The sequence below is a fragment of the Portunus trituberculatus genome, chromosome 43 (genome assembly GCF_017591435.1).
Source record: "Portunus trituberculatus isolate SZX2019 chromosome 43, ASM1759143v1, whole genome shotgun sequence".
Lineage (NCBI taxonomy): Eukaryota > Metazoa > Arthropoda > Malacostraca > Decapoda > Portunidae > Portunus > Portunus trituberculatus.
Window position 1 is genome coordinate 4,854,171 of NC_059297.1, and position 14,362 is coordinate 4,868,532.

Genomic DNA, 14,362 nt, shown 5'->3' on the forward strand with positions numbered 1-14,362 from the left:
ACACCTGGTAATTGCTGGCAAATTAATGATGGTGATGATTATAGTAGTAGTAGTAATAATAATAAATGATAATAATACTAATACTAATAATAATAATAATAATAATAATAATAATAATAATAATAATAATAATAATGATAATAATAATAATAATAATAATAATAATAATAATGATAATAATAATAATAATAATAATAATAATAATAATAATAATAATAATAATAATAATAATAATAATAATAATAATAATAATAATAATAATAATAATAATAATAATAATAATAATAATAATAATAATAATAATAATAATAACAATAGTAGTAGTAGTAGTAGTAGTAGTAGTAGTAGTAGTAGTAGTAGTAGTAGTAGTAGTAGTAGTAGTAGTAGTAGTAGTAGTAGTAGTAGTAGTAGTAGTAGTAGCAGCAGTAATAGTTGTTGTTGTTGGTGGTGCTGCTACTGAATGTCATAATGGTGGTAGTCGTAGTGGCAGTAGATAGAGTAACAACAACAACAACAATAGCAGTAACAGTGACAATATGGCGTGTGGAGATGGCGTGTGCTTTTTCCACGTATCACACTATATAGGTAGAGAGAAGGAGAGGAAACACTGAGACACACACACACACACACACACACACACACACACACACTGTAGCTGCTGCCAGAGAGAGAGAGAGAGAGAGAGAGAGAGAGAGGAGAGGAGAGAGGGCCATGTGTGTATGTGTGTCTTTTCCCCTAGCTCTGATGTGTGCGATTTGGCTGACTGACAAAAAAGATAGGTATGTAGATTAGTACCTGGGCAGGTGTGTGTGTGTGTGTGTGTGTGATACAGAGGTATAGGAAGAGATGTACAGTAGTGATTGGAGGTAGTACTGTGTTTATCTGCCGTGTGGTTGAATTATTAACTGTACAGGTAAAAGGTAAGCGAAAGAAAAAATAGGCACTTACACGTGTCTGAGTATAGTGACTGGAAGTAGGTGTGTATAAGTCCTTCGTCGACTCTGTTTATTAACGGCACAGGTGAAAAAAAAAAAATGTTGACTATGGAAATACACGTGTCTGGATTTTCTTTACCTGTGATAATGATGAAGATGATTAGGGGAGGGAGAAAATTATAACAGTAGAATATCTAACATGTTTTTTGCCTTCTTTTTATGATACATAGTGTAGTACATAATTATCGCAGCACCCAGGGAAAAATTGACAGCGAAAACATGCCATCATTTTTTTTTTATTAATGAACAAACACGAACATTAGACGATGAAGAGAAAAAAAAATCTACGTGTGTGTGTGTGTGTGTGTGTGTGTGTGTGTGTGTGTGTGTGTGTGTGTGTGTGTGTGTGTGTGTGTGTGTGTGTGTGTGTGTGAGTGAGTGTGTTGCGGGGAGTTGATTCAAAAGACCACTGGAAGAAAAATAAGAACACAAAGGTACTCTTGTCTGACGAACATTAGACTAGGATGAGAGAAAATAAAAGATCTAAGTGTTTCCGTGTGTGTGTGTGTGTGTGTGTGTGTGTGTGTGTGTGTGTGTGTGTGTGTGTGTGTGTGTGTGTGTGTGTGTGTGTGTGTGTGTGTGTGTTTATCACTTTTCCCTTCTTTGATGTCGAATTATCATCACAGAATTTTTTTTTTTTTTTTTTTGTCAGCCAAAAGGAGATATATCAGTCTTCCGTCATATCCATCTGCCTTAACCCTCTCTTCTCGCCCTCTTCTCATCCTCATTTTTTTCCATCTAATCTTCCTTTTCTTTCCTGTCTTTGCTTTTACCTTAACTTCCTTTCTCGTTTGTTTCATCTCCCTTATCTCGCGTTATTCTATCTCCTCTTAAATGTAATTTCCCTGTTCCCCACTTCAATTTCCTTTTATCTGTGGGTCTGGCGGGGAAAGGGCTGGCTGTCTGACTGTTTGCCTGTCTGTCTCTTCCTTTCTGAGGTGTTTTTTTCCCCTTTCTGTCCACTAGTTTGTCAGTCTGTCTTTCTGTCTTTGTGTGTGTAGTTGTAAGCTTTTTTGTCTTTTTGTGATGGCTGGGTGGCTGTCTGACTGTTTGCCTGTCTGTCTCTTCCTGTTTGAGGTGTTTTTTTCCCTTTCTGTCCACTAGTTTGTCAGTCTGTCTTTCTGTCTTTGTGTGTGTAGTTGTAAGCTTTTCTGTCTTTGTTTTTGTTGCTTGTCTATGTGTGCGTCTGTTTATTTATTCATCTGTTAAGCCCGATTTCTTTCTTTCTTTGTTTTCACGTCTCTGTCTTCCTTGTCTAGAGTATCTGCCTGTTTGTCTCGCTTTTTGTCAATCAATCTGTCTTTTTTTCATTATAATATTTCTCCTCTCTCTCTCTCTCTCTCTCTCTCTCGCTCTCGCTTTCGCTGTGTATCCCCGGAAGCAACACTGAATATTGTATGAGTGTTTGGTAGGCGGTCGGAGGTGTAGCTTTAATGTGTGCTCTGCCCGCCGGTGGGAGACAGGGAGTTAGGGAAGGGAGTAAGAGAGAGAGAGAGAGGTAGAGAGGGAGAGGAAGGGAGGCGAGGCAGGGCGAACAGGAAGAAAGGAAGGAGGTCTTGGAAATGTTGCTTGATTGGTCAACGAAAAGAAGGTGGATGGAAATGCCTAGTAAGTGTTTTGAGTCAGGTTTGCGTAGCTGGAAAGGCCCGGTAGGTACGTATTCAGAGAGAGAGAGAGAGAGAGAGAGAGAGAGAGATTTCTAGTGGACTGCAATTTCTACTGCTCCATTGTTTCTGTGTTCTACATACATGCAAAGGTGTACAGGAGAAACATGTGGGGTATATATATATAAAATATATGCCCTTACATACATACATACATACACACATACATACACACATACGTACAGACAGATAGATAGACAAACAGACAGAGAGACAGATGAACCGACTAACAGACAGACAGGTGGCCAAACAGACAAAGGGAACGCCAAACAGCCAGACAAACAAACCAAAACTAACTGTAAAATTGTAAGTGAAAAAAAGACGTAGAAAATGCCTCACTGAATTAATGAAAAGCTCACTCACTCACTGACTCACTGTTGGCGACTAACTGAAATGGTGACAGGCAAGACACACAAGCAGACAAGGAAATTATCTTGAGTACAACGTTTTCTTTAATGGGCGCACTAACTGACTGACTGACGTGTGTTGCTGGCAGAGGAACAGATAAGGAGACAAACCGAGGGACACATGTCAAGATAAAAATCACACACATAGACAGGTCGATAAATGAACGTGGATACAAACTTACAGGCAAACTAGATAAATGGATTGGGTGGATGACTGACTGCCTGATTGACTGACTAGATGACTGCCTGCCTGATTGACTGATTGTCTGACTGACTGACTTAATAACTGACTGACTTTCTGATTGACTGATTGACTGATTGACTGTCTGATTTATTGACTGATTGGATGACTGCCTGCCTGATTGACTGATTGACTGATTGACTGACTGACTGACTTAATAACCGACTGACTTCCTGATTGACTGACTGACTGACTGCCGGATTGTCTGACTGAATGACTGAGTGACTGACTGACTGACTGACTGACCTGACTGACTGACTGACTGAGTGAGTGACTGACTGACTACCTGCCTGATTGACTGACTAACTGAATGGTTAATCAACTGACTGGTTAACAGGCTAAGTTAATGACAATGATTGAATAAATGACTGATTAACTAACTGACTGATTGACCGACTGATTAACGTGACTAACCAACAAAACTGACTGACTCGTTTACTCATAGACTAACTGACTGACTGACAGACTGACCACCTAATTAATCTACATATTGACGCACACTTTCATTAACTATTGACTGCAGCTATCAACTAACTGACTAACTGACGCCTTGACTACTTGCCTGGTTGACTGACTGCTGGGGTTCCTTCCTCGCCTGTTGACTCACCTACTGACTTGAGCACACCTGTCCACGTCCACCTTACCTTGTGCAATTAACCTGTTTACTTCCCTTGCACCAGGACCCCTTGCCTCTTCTCCTGTTCCCCATTCCTTCCTTTTATCCTCTTCCTCCTTCTTGGCACATCTTCTACCCTCCTGTCCTCCATCTATTTTTCTTTCCTCCTCCTTCTTCGTGTTCTTGTTAGTGCTTCTTATCATCCTCCTCCCCTCTTCCCTTCCCTTCTTTTTTTCTTCCTCTTTTCTTGGCAATAATTCGTTTCTCCTCTCATATTTCTTTTTTTTTTTCTCTTTCTCAGCTTTTCTTACGTCTTTTCATTTCTCTTTCCTTTTCTCTTCTTTTTCTCCCTAATGATTCTTCCTCTATTCTATTTTACTCTTTCCTTTTTTTTATTTCCTCCTTTTTCTTACCTGTCAGTCGATCTTTCCTCGTTTCCTTCCTCTTTTCTTTTTTTTTCTCTTATTTTTTCATTCCTCCTCTTCTTGTTGCTGCTTTGCTTCCAGATTTTATTCCCTCCTTTCTCCTCTTCTTCTCTTTACCTCGTGTCTTCTCTGCCTCCGTTCTCTCTATTCCTTCCTTCCTTCCTTCCTTCCTTCCTTCCTTCCTTCCTTTCTTTCTTTCTCTTTCTTTCTCTCCCTTTTTTACGTCTTTCTGTTCTTCTTTTTTCTCTTTCTCTCCTCTTTATCTCCCTTTTGTTCCTTTCTTTAATATCATCCTTCCTTTCTCTTTTTACTTCGTTTCTTGTTATCTTTTTTTTGTTTTTCCTTCTCCTACTTCTCTCTTTCCCTCTTCCGTTCCTTCTTTCTTTTGTTATTTCTGTAATTTCCAGCATCATTCACTCTTCCTTCTCTCATTTTTCTTCTTTTGCTGAGTTCTCCTTCTCTGCGTCCACTTTCTCTTCTCCCCTTGTTCTTTTTTGTTTATCTGCTTTCTCTTTCTTTCTCTTCTTTCTCCTTCTTCTTCCCTTTTATCTTTCATTCTTCCTACTTCCTCATTTCCCAGTTTTATTCTTCCCATAACTTGGCTTTCTCTCGTCTTTACTTCTTGTTCTTTCTCTTTCTCTATCTCTCTCTTTCTTTCTCTCTCTCTCTCTCTCTCTGGTTTTATTATCTCCATATTTAGTTTTTTTTTCCTTTTCCTTCTATTTTTCCTTTATCCGTCTTCTTCCTGTGTTTCCTTTTTCGTTTTGTCTTTTCTCTCCTTTTCCGTCCCTCACCTCATTGATTTTCTTCTCTCTCTCTCTCTCTCTCTCTCTCTCTCTCTCTCTCTCTCTCTCTCTCTCTCTCTCTCTCTCTCTCTCTCTCTCTCTCTCTCTCTCTCTCTCTCTCTCTCTCTCTCTCTTTCCTTCCTTTTCCTCCCCAGTCACTCATTTTCTTGTCTCCTTCTTTTTTTCTTCTATTTTCTCTCCTCTCTCTTCCTTGTGTTTCTTCCTTCAATTTTTGCTACTCTCTCAATTTATCTTTGTATTCTTGTTTCTTTTTGTTTTCTTTTCCTCTATTCCTCTTTTCGTGTTTCTGTTTCTGATTCTTACAGATTTGTCAGTTCCTTCCTTTTTAATTTCTCTCCCACTTGCTCGTGACCTTCCTTTTCTTTTTTCTCTTTCTTCGTCTTTTCTTTCACTCTCTCCCTCCCTTCCTCCCTCTCTCACCCTTCATCCTCCCTCCTTCCCACAGCTGTTTTCTCCTCCATCCTTCTACTGTCCAATCGACATCACAACTCTCTCTCTCTCTCTCTCTCTCTCTCTCTCTCTCTCTCTCTCTCTCTCTCTCTCTCTCTCTCTCTGTTTTTTTCTCTGTGATATGTATTTTTGTCTCTATTTTTATAGATGGAAAAACTAACACACACACACACACACACACACACACACACACACACACACACACACACGTAAAACACGATGTGGTAGAGATAATTATAGAGTTACGCTTGTTGAAACTCTGTGTGTGTGTGTGTGTGTGTGTGTGTGTGTGTGTGTGTGTGTGTGTGTGTGTGTGTGTGTGTGTGTGTGTGTGTGTGTGTGTGTGTGTGTGTGTGTGTGTGTGTGTGTGTATGTGTGTGTGTAGTTATGTTCATATTTCACATTAGTTAGGCAGAAACATTATAAAGCCAGAAAATTGAGAGAGAGAGAGAGAGAGAGAGAGAGAGAGAGAGAGAGAGAGAGAGAGAGAGAGAGAGAGAGAGAAGACAAACAGGTATCAACATTTGCCACACCATCACCACGAAATGAGATGAGCATAACACACACACACACACACACACACACACACACACACACACACACACACACACACACACACACACGACCCTGTGATTCTAGCATTGGTGTGTTTCTCCTTAGTAAACTTTTGCCTTTGCTCTGAATTATCTTCTGCACATGGTGGCGGTGGCAGTGGCGGTGGCGGTGGCAGTGGCGGTGGCGAGTGCCGTGGTAGGGGTGGCGGTGTCAGAGGAGGGGAGGAGAGAAGGGAAGGGAAGGCATCATTGTTTATATTGCCATTGACAGCCTCAGCGCCGGCGTTGTTTATCGCAAGGCTGCACAACCCAAAGTTTATAAAAAGAACCTCCTGACAACCAACTTTCTCTCTTACTTCTTCTTCCGCGTGCATATTCTTCACGGCTACCGATCGATATTTTAGATCTGACCTTCCCGCCCCTCCGCCAGTCCCGTCCCGCCCCATCCCGTCCCGTCACTCGCTCCTTGCTAGAGTTAAGTGCGTAGTGGTGTGGCTGTGTTGATTCGTGTACCCGTGTTGATGCTGATGTGACGTCTGCAGCTGTTGTTACTGGTGCTGCTACTGTTTTGGCTGATTTTTGTCTTGCTGCTGATGCCGTTGTTGTTTTGGGTGGTGGTGATGGTGGTAATGGTGCAGCTACTGTTAATGGTAGTTATTTTCTTTTGTACCAATAGTTGTGGTTGTTAGTGTTATGTCATTGTTATTGTTATTATTGTTGCTGTTGTTGGTGGTGGTGTTGGTGTTGGTGGTGTTGTTCTAGCTATTGTTGTTGTTGTTGTTGTTGTTGTTGGTATTGATAGTCGTTTTTCTTTAGTGTCTTGTTGATATAATAATAAGAACATTTCCCTTTATAGTTATGATAATAATCCTTTATCTCATGTTTTATTATTGCCATATTCATTACTACAACCACCGCTACCACCACCACAGCCTCCCGCGCCGGCCCGCCAGCACGGTGAATAATGGTTGAATGTTCAGATTCGAGGAAAAATTGAAAACATGTCAGGAGGAGAAAAATTTACACAGATGGTAATGTTGTTTCCTTGTTCGTCGGTCCTCGGAGCGACGGCGATACTTACGTAAAAATGGATCACACTTTTAACCATTTGAAATGAATTATCATATTGAAAAATGTAACTGGAATGCGAATGAGTTTTTCGTTCATTTTAACTCATCAAATTAAAAAAGTGTGGTTAGATATGTATAACTGAGGTGACCGTTCCATTCGTTATCTCCCTGAACTCCATTTCCTGCACGGGCTGCCTGAGGACTGAGGGACTGGAGGGCTGATGGGGCGGCACAGGCTGAGGGTTTCGTTAGTGTCAAGCTTTTTTCCCTGATCACAGTGTTTGCTGCTGCTCTCATGCTGCGCCTCAAACACAAAATAAATTCTTAAACATCCCAGATGTGGATTGTTATCGTGAGAGACTGATGGATAACGTGTTTTCTTGATGTAATGTGGTCATCATTTTATAAGTTCAATGTGCGATTTTTTTTTTTTTCGAATTTGGGCTTTTTTGGCGTCATAGAGCTGGACCAGTGCTAGCTGCAGCGAGTATGGTCATTTTAGAAGAAGGAACAAGGTATGGTCTGTTTAATGTCTGAAGAGGTGAAGGACCATTGTATGGTGTGTTTAATGTCTGAAGAGGTGAAGGACCATTTCAACGCTAACACCTTCGACCTACTTACGAGCCATCCAGAAGTTCCAACTTACTATTGCCTCTCAGATGAGCGTTGTTGAAAGTGGTTGTCCCGTGTCGATTGCCATCACAGAGTGTAACCCGGACCCAGGAATGGACAACTTTCTTTGTTTTGTGTCCGAGCGGCAGCTCGTCGCCTAGTGATCAGCGGCACCATATGCACTCCCACTGAGGATGTAGAGACTGTAGTAATATCATGGTAGAACTGTCTTTGTGATGTAGTGATTAAGGAACTGCTAAAAGCAAGTATTATGGTTTGTGTGACACTTATATTACAATCATCCTACACGGAACGGAGTGGAAACCTGAATGACCCTGAAAAAGGAAAGGAAACGGAGTATCGTCCTGATCACCATAACATGGAGGTGCTTACCTCTCTGCACGCCTTTGATGCGTGTTTGTGACCATCTGCTGAAGTTGCAAAGCACTCCTGGGTTGCTAATGAAGGCGAGAACTCACTGAAACGCAGCGCCTGCCGGGTTATAAAGGGTAATGCTTACATGAGCAGGTTTGTCTGTATTTCAAGGAGGCACTTAACTATGTTGACCGTGAGATGCTACAAAGAATCAGTGATGTTGACTGACTCTCGCTTGGGAGCTAAGAGTCCTGCCAAGTGTTTAGGGAAGCATATGGAGAATCTATTCTCTAGTTTCAAGTGTGAGGCAGAAATGTGTCCCTGTGACCTTATACGTGGTTGTTATTGAAGTGAGCAATGACTCAGTTTTATTAAAGGGCCTCCGTTGGCAACGTCATTGTCTCCGGGAGTAAACTTTTTTTGTAAATGACGCTGTGAAAATTGTTCAGTTATGGAAGGTCGTGGTGAAGATGTTTAGACTGATTGAACAACAAGGCAAAGCCGCCGAGATTTGCGGTATTCTTGATCGGCTAAGAGCCCACCGTCCCCTTAAAAATTATAACAATAGATAGTAAATATCCTGGATAAAACAGTGCAGCGTATTCGTGTGTGTGACGAGGACTCTAAAATCTTGAATACCTTTCCATAATTTGGTAGCAAACTCAGCAACAGTGGTGGGTTTCGCTATAAAGCAACCCACTGTTAAGTCGACTAAGGGTGTCATACGTTTGACTCGACAAAGAGTAATAGGCGTTGCTGATAACTGTCCAGAAGGACCAAAATTTGTGTTGCTGCCTTGTACATGTCTGCGAGACATGAACACGAAATCATAAGTTGAATAAGTGAAAGGTCATGGTAAGGGCTGGCGAGAGGAATGGTGCTTAAGCAGCTATCGCTCCATGAAATAGAACTGAGGTTTGTTTACTGTATATTGCATGAAAATTTACCCACACTATACTGGCACGTTGCACGCATCCTGAAAGTCGATCCCGTTTGTCATGCTATTTATGTATTAGACATCAGTGACAGGAGAAGGCCATGGACAAAACCCTGCAAAACCCCGAGACATGAGCATTGATCGGATGCACCAGTATGGAGCCCCGCTCACAAAGACTCCCGGGAGTGGAGGAAATGACGTGCCCGGGCGTGTGCTGCCTCAGAGGATAATGAAACTAAATGTTTGAATAGAGTGAGGAGGAAAAGACTTGTGCCAGAATATCCACTGGCGAATTTCTAGGCTTGTTTGTCTACAGCCACTCACACCACCATTCTTGTTATCTTTTACCTACATGTTCTCTGTTTTCTTACCAACAAAGGACTGGTATTTTTTAAGCATGGCGACTTTAGTGACGGTCAGCGGTGTACCCGTCACAACACACACGGTGGCATTGCCCTAATGACATGACACGAGCCTCCGTGGAACACTGCACATGAGAATTTTGATATGCGGTAGCGGAAAATGTGGCGGAATGTGTGTAGAAATGTTTGTGTAAATCTCTGCTATGCTAACTAGTGTACTATCTCTCTCTCTCTCTCTCTCTCTCTCTCTCTCTCTCTCTCTCTCTCTCTCTCTCTCTCTCTCTCTCTCTCTCTCTCTCTCTCTCTCTCTCTCTCTCTCTCTCTCTCTCTCTCTCTCTCTCTCTCTCTCTCTCTCTCTCTCTCTCTCTCTCTCTCTCTCTCTCTCTCTCTCTCTCTCTCTCTCTCTCTCTCTCTCTCTCTCTCTCTCTCTCTCTCTCTCTCTCTCTCTCTCTCTCTCTCTCTCTCTCTCTCTCTCTCTCTCTCTCTCTCTCTCTCTCTCTCTCTCTCTCTCTCTCTCTCTCTCTCTCTCTCTCTCTCTCTCTCTCTCTCTCTCTCTCTCTCTCTCTCTCTCTCTCTCTCTCTCTCTCTCTCTCTCTCTCTCTCTCTCTCTCTCTCTCTCTCTCTCTCTCTCTCTCTCTCTCTCTCTCTCTCTCTCTCTCTCTCTCTCTCTCTCTCTCTCTCTCTCTCTCTCTCTCTCTCTCTCTCTCTCTCTCTCTCTCTCTCTCTCTCTCTCTCTCTCTCTCTCTCTCTCTCTCTCTCTCTCTCTCTCTCTCTCTCTCTCTCTCTCTCTCTCTCTCTCTCTCTCTCTCTCTCTCTCTCTCTCTCTCTCTCTCTCTCTCTCTCTCTCTCTCTCTCTCTCTCTCTCTCTCTCTCTCTCTCTCTCTCTCTCTCTCTCTCTCTCTCTCTCTCTCTCTCTCTCTCTCTCTCTCTCTCTCTCTCTCTCTCTCTCTCTCTCTCTCTCTCTCTCTCTCTCTCTCTCTCTCTCTCTCTCTCTCTCTCTCTCTCTCTCTCTCTCTCTCTCTCTCTCTCTCTCTCTCTCTCTCTCTCTCTCTCTCTCTCTCTCTCTCTCTCTCTCTCTCTCCTCCTCCTCCTCCTCCTCCTCCTCCTCCTCCTCCTCCTCCTCCTCCTCCTCCTCCTCCTTTTCTTCTTCTTCTTCTTCTTGTTCTTCTTCTTCCTCCTCCTCCTCTTCATATTCTTCTTCCTCCTCCTTACCTCCTCTTCCTCCTCCTTCTCTTCCTCGGCTCATGATGAGTTTTTGTTATTTTCTTCTTTATTACTTTATTATCTCACATCCTTTAGGTTTTTTCCTACCACTGTAATAACGCTGTAAATTTGTGTTTTTTCCTTATATAACATTCATATGACCCGCTTAGCCACGGTAATAAACCTCTTAGTTTTATGCCAAGGCAAATGAGTCGGACAAGTAGAAAGAGGAGGAGGAGAATAAGGAAGAGGAAAAACGACGACGAGGAGGAGGAGGAGGAGGAGGAGGAGAAAAAGGAAAAATAAGGAAAAAAGAAGGAGGAAGAGGAGGAGAAGGAGGAGGAGAAAGAGGAGGAGGAGGAGGAGGAGGAGGAGGAGGAGGAGGAGGAGGAGGAGGAGGAGGACGGTGAGGGTTTACATATAGGTAATATAAGACTTAATTTCCCTTTTTAACTTCTACTAACTCTCAATGGCTGACTGACTGATTCATTAATGGACTGAATGACTGACTGACTTTCGGACTGACTGAATGAATGAATAACTAACAAATCAGCTGACTAATAAACTGACTAACTGACTGATTCACTCCCTCACTCATTCTGTCGTGTCTGCAAGTTGCACGATCTTGTTGCGTCCCTAATCTTAAAGACTGCTTTGTGGGTTCAAGGGAACGCCTCTGAGTTTTTTTTATAAACTTTACTTAGTTATATTATTTACAAACATTTACACTTTACGACCCTTACGACAACAAAGAAAACCACGAAAACCACGAAATTTTAATCACTCTCTTCACGCAAGGTCCACTTTCAAATACCTCAAATTCTGCCACATTATATCTTGAACTCAAATTCATTACACACACAATAACTTCATTGATAACAACATTTTCCTCTTCACTTAAACTTCTTCTAATGTTCCAGATTTCTTCACAATATTCCCGTTATCCAACTCAAATCACGCAATTTAAATTCAAAGATAAGATACATCCTAACACACCCTACAATTTACCTTCCAATAAAAACAACACCCTACACAACCTACACATAACCATTTTTCCTTTATCAAAATATGACACCAACATTTTCTGTGACTGCATTACAACTGTCTGGCTACACTTACTGGTCTTGAGATAGGCGGTGCGCCCATTTTGACAGCTCTCTCTCGCTGTCGTCTCTCGCCTTCTCGGCGCTCTCGGCTTCTCTCTCCCTCTCTCTCTCCCTGACTCTCTGTCTCTTACACCTCCTAATATACACGCGTTACTTGACTTCTCGTCCATATCATTTTGCTTCCGGTGACCTCTGATTACTACCAGATATGGTGAGAAGGTTCCAGAAGCTTCTTCTTGTAATCTACTGCTCGTCTCCGGCTGTGTTTGTCTTGTTATGACTCACCGCCTCTTGTTGTTTTTCTCGGTGGTCACGGGACTTCTTATCTATCAAATTAGTGATAGCGTCTTATAATCTTGGTACCTGCTTTCGTGTCTCTCATGTTTCTTCATTTATTATTCTCCTTCTTACTTCCATCTTCATCTCTTCATTTTTGCTGTCTTCTTCCTTACGTATTTAATTTTTTCTCGATATCATGTCACAACAATTCATTGACAGGTTAACCGACTGACTGGTGGACTATCTGACAGACTGATTAATTGCCTGACTGAAACAAAGCATATATATTCATACAACGGCCAAGAATTAATGATAACTTGGCTTGAATAGACGTACCAAGACCACCAGAGGGAATCTTACGGGGGAAAGGGGGAACCGGGAAAATCGTGGGAAATCGCGCGCCACGTTTCACTATCTCCCCTAGACTTTTACACTGGCTGGTCGCAGATCTAAGTCACCACCTAAGGAAACATCTCCATCACTACTCTATTATGCTTTGTCCTTCCTCCCCCTGCACTTTTTTATCTTGTAAGAAAGGAGGACTGGCCAAGAGCAACAAGAAATATAAAGAAGAAAAAAACCCACTCAGTTGCCAGTCTCGTAACAGAGCCGATAGAATTAGCCAATCAGGGACAAATATCTTGAAATCTCCTCTTGAATGAAGCCAAGTCATAGGAAGTTGGAAATACAGACACAGGCAAGGAGTTCCAAAGTTTACCAGAGAAAGGAATGAAAGACTGAGAGTACTGGTTAGAATTGAGATGAAGTATTGAAGCTGTGAATAATGTTGATGGTTGTTGTCTACAGGTCTGTCCAATGATTCTTCCTTCCCATTTTCTCCCTCCTCGTCCTTCCTCTTAGATTCCCTTACTATTCTGGTCCTCTTTGTCCTTCTCCTCCTTCTACTCCTTCAACGTACATGTGAAGAGGAGGTGATAGAGAAGAAGGAGGAGAAGGAGGAAGAGTAGAAGAAGGAAGAGGGAGAAGAAGAAGAAGGTGAGGTGGAGACGAATCACCTGGCGAGAAAGACAACAGGTGCGTGGGTGACGACCAAAGGAAGACAGGTGGTGGTGGTGTTGGAATAAGAAAGAGAGAGAGAGAGAGAGAGAGAGAGAGAGAGAGAGAGAGAGAGAGAGAGAGAGAGAGAGAGAGAGAGAGAGAGAGAGGAGAGGAGAGAGGCAGGTGTTTGCGTTACTCGTTCCCTCCCATACCTCCCTCCCTCCCCTTCCTTCCTTCCTTCCTCTCCTCCTGCCTCCCTATATACCTCCATTAATTTGACTTCCCCTCCTCTTCCCTCTTCTCCTTCGTCTGACTCCTTCTTTGCTTGCTGCTCTTTCTTCCCTCCTTCACTTGTCTTCTGCTCCTTTAACTCCCTTGTTTTTTTATCAATGTTGTGTCTTTCTCCTTTCATTCATTCCTGCTTTTCCTCTCTTTTATTCTTTTTTTTTCTTTCTGTTTTTTTCTGTTTTCTCTCTTTCTTTTTCTGTTTTCTTTCTTTCTTTTCTGTTTTCTTTCTTTCTTTTATGTTTTCTTCTTCTTCTTCTTCTTCTTCTTCTTCTTCTTCTTCTTCTTCTTCTTCTTCTTCTTCTTCTTCTTCTTCTTCTTCTTCTTCTTCTTCTTCTTCTTCTTCTTCTTCTTCTTCTTCTTCTTCTTCTTCTTCTTCTTCTTCTTCTTCTTCTTCTTCTTCTTCTTCTTCTTCTTCTTCTTCTTCTTCTTCTTCTTCTTCTTCTTCTTCTTTGCTTCCTTCTTGCTCCATTCATTATTCTTACCAACTTCCCCTTCTCTTATCCGTTCTCTTACCTCTCTCTCTCTCTCTCTCTCTCTCTCTCTCTCTCTCTCTCTCTCTCTCTCTCTTCCTTCCTTCATTTCTTCCTTCTTTCCTTAGTTCCATCCTCTTCTCTTTCTTTCAGCCGTTATTTCCATCCTTGCTTTCTTTTACTCTTTCCTCTCCATCTTTCAACGCTTCCTTCTTTCCTCCTTTCTTCTCAACCTCCTTCCGTCTCTACCTTTCCCCTTTTCCCATACATTCACCTTACATTCTTTCTCTCCCGTCCCTCCACGCACCCTCCCTCCCTACACCACTTACCTTACTTCTTTCTTTTCTTTCTTCCTTCCCTCCTTCCTTACGTCATATTTCTCTTCAACAGTGACACTTCCATTACTGAATGTGTTTATACGATAACATATCATACAACACGTCCTCGTTGTATACTTTCTCTCTCTCTCTCTCTCTCTCTCTCTCTCTCTCTCTCTCTCTCTC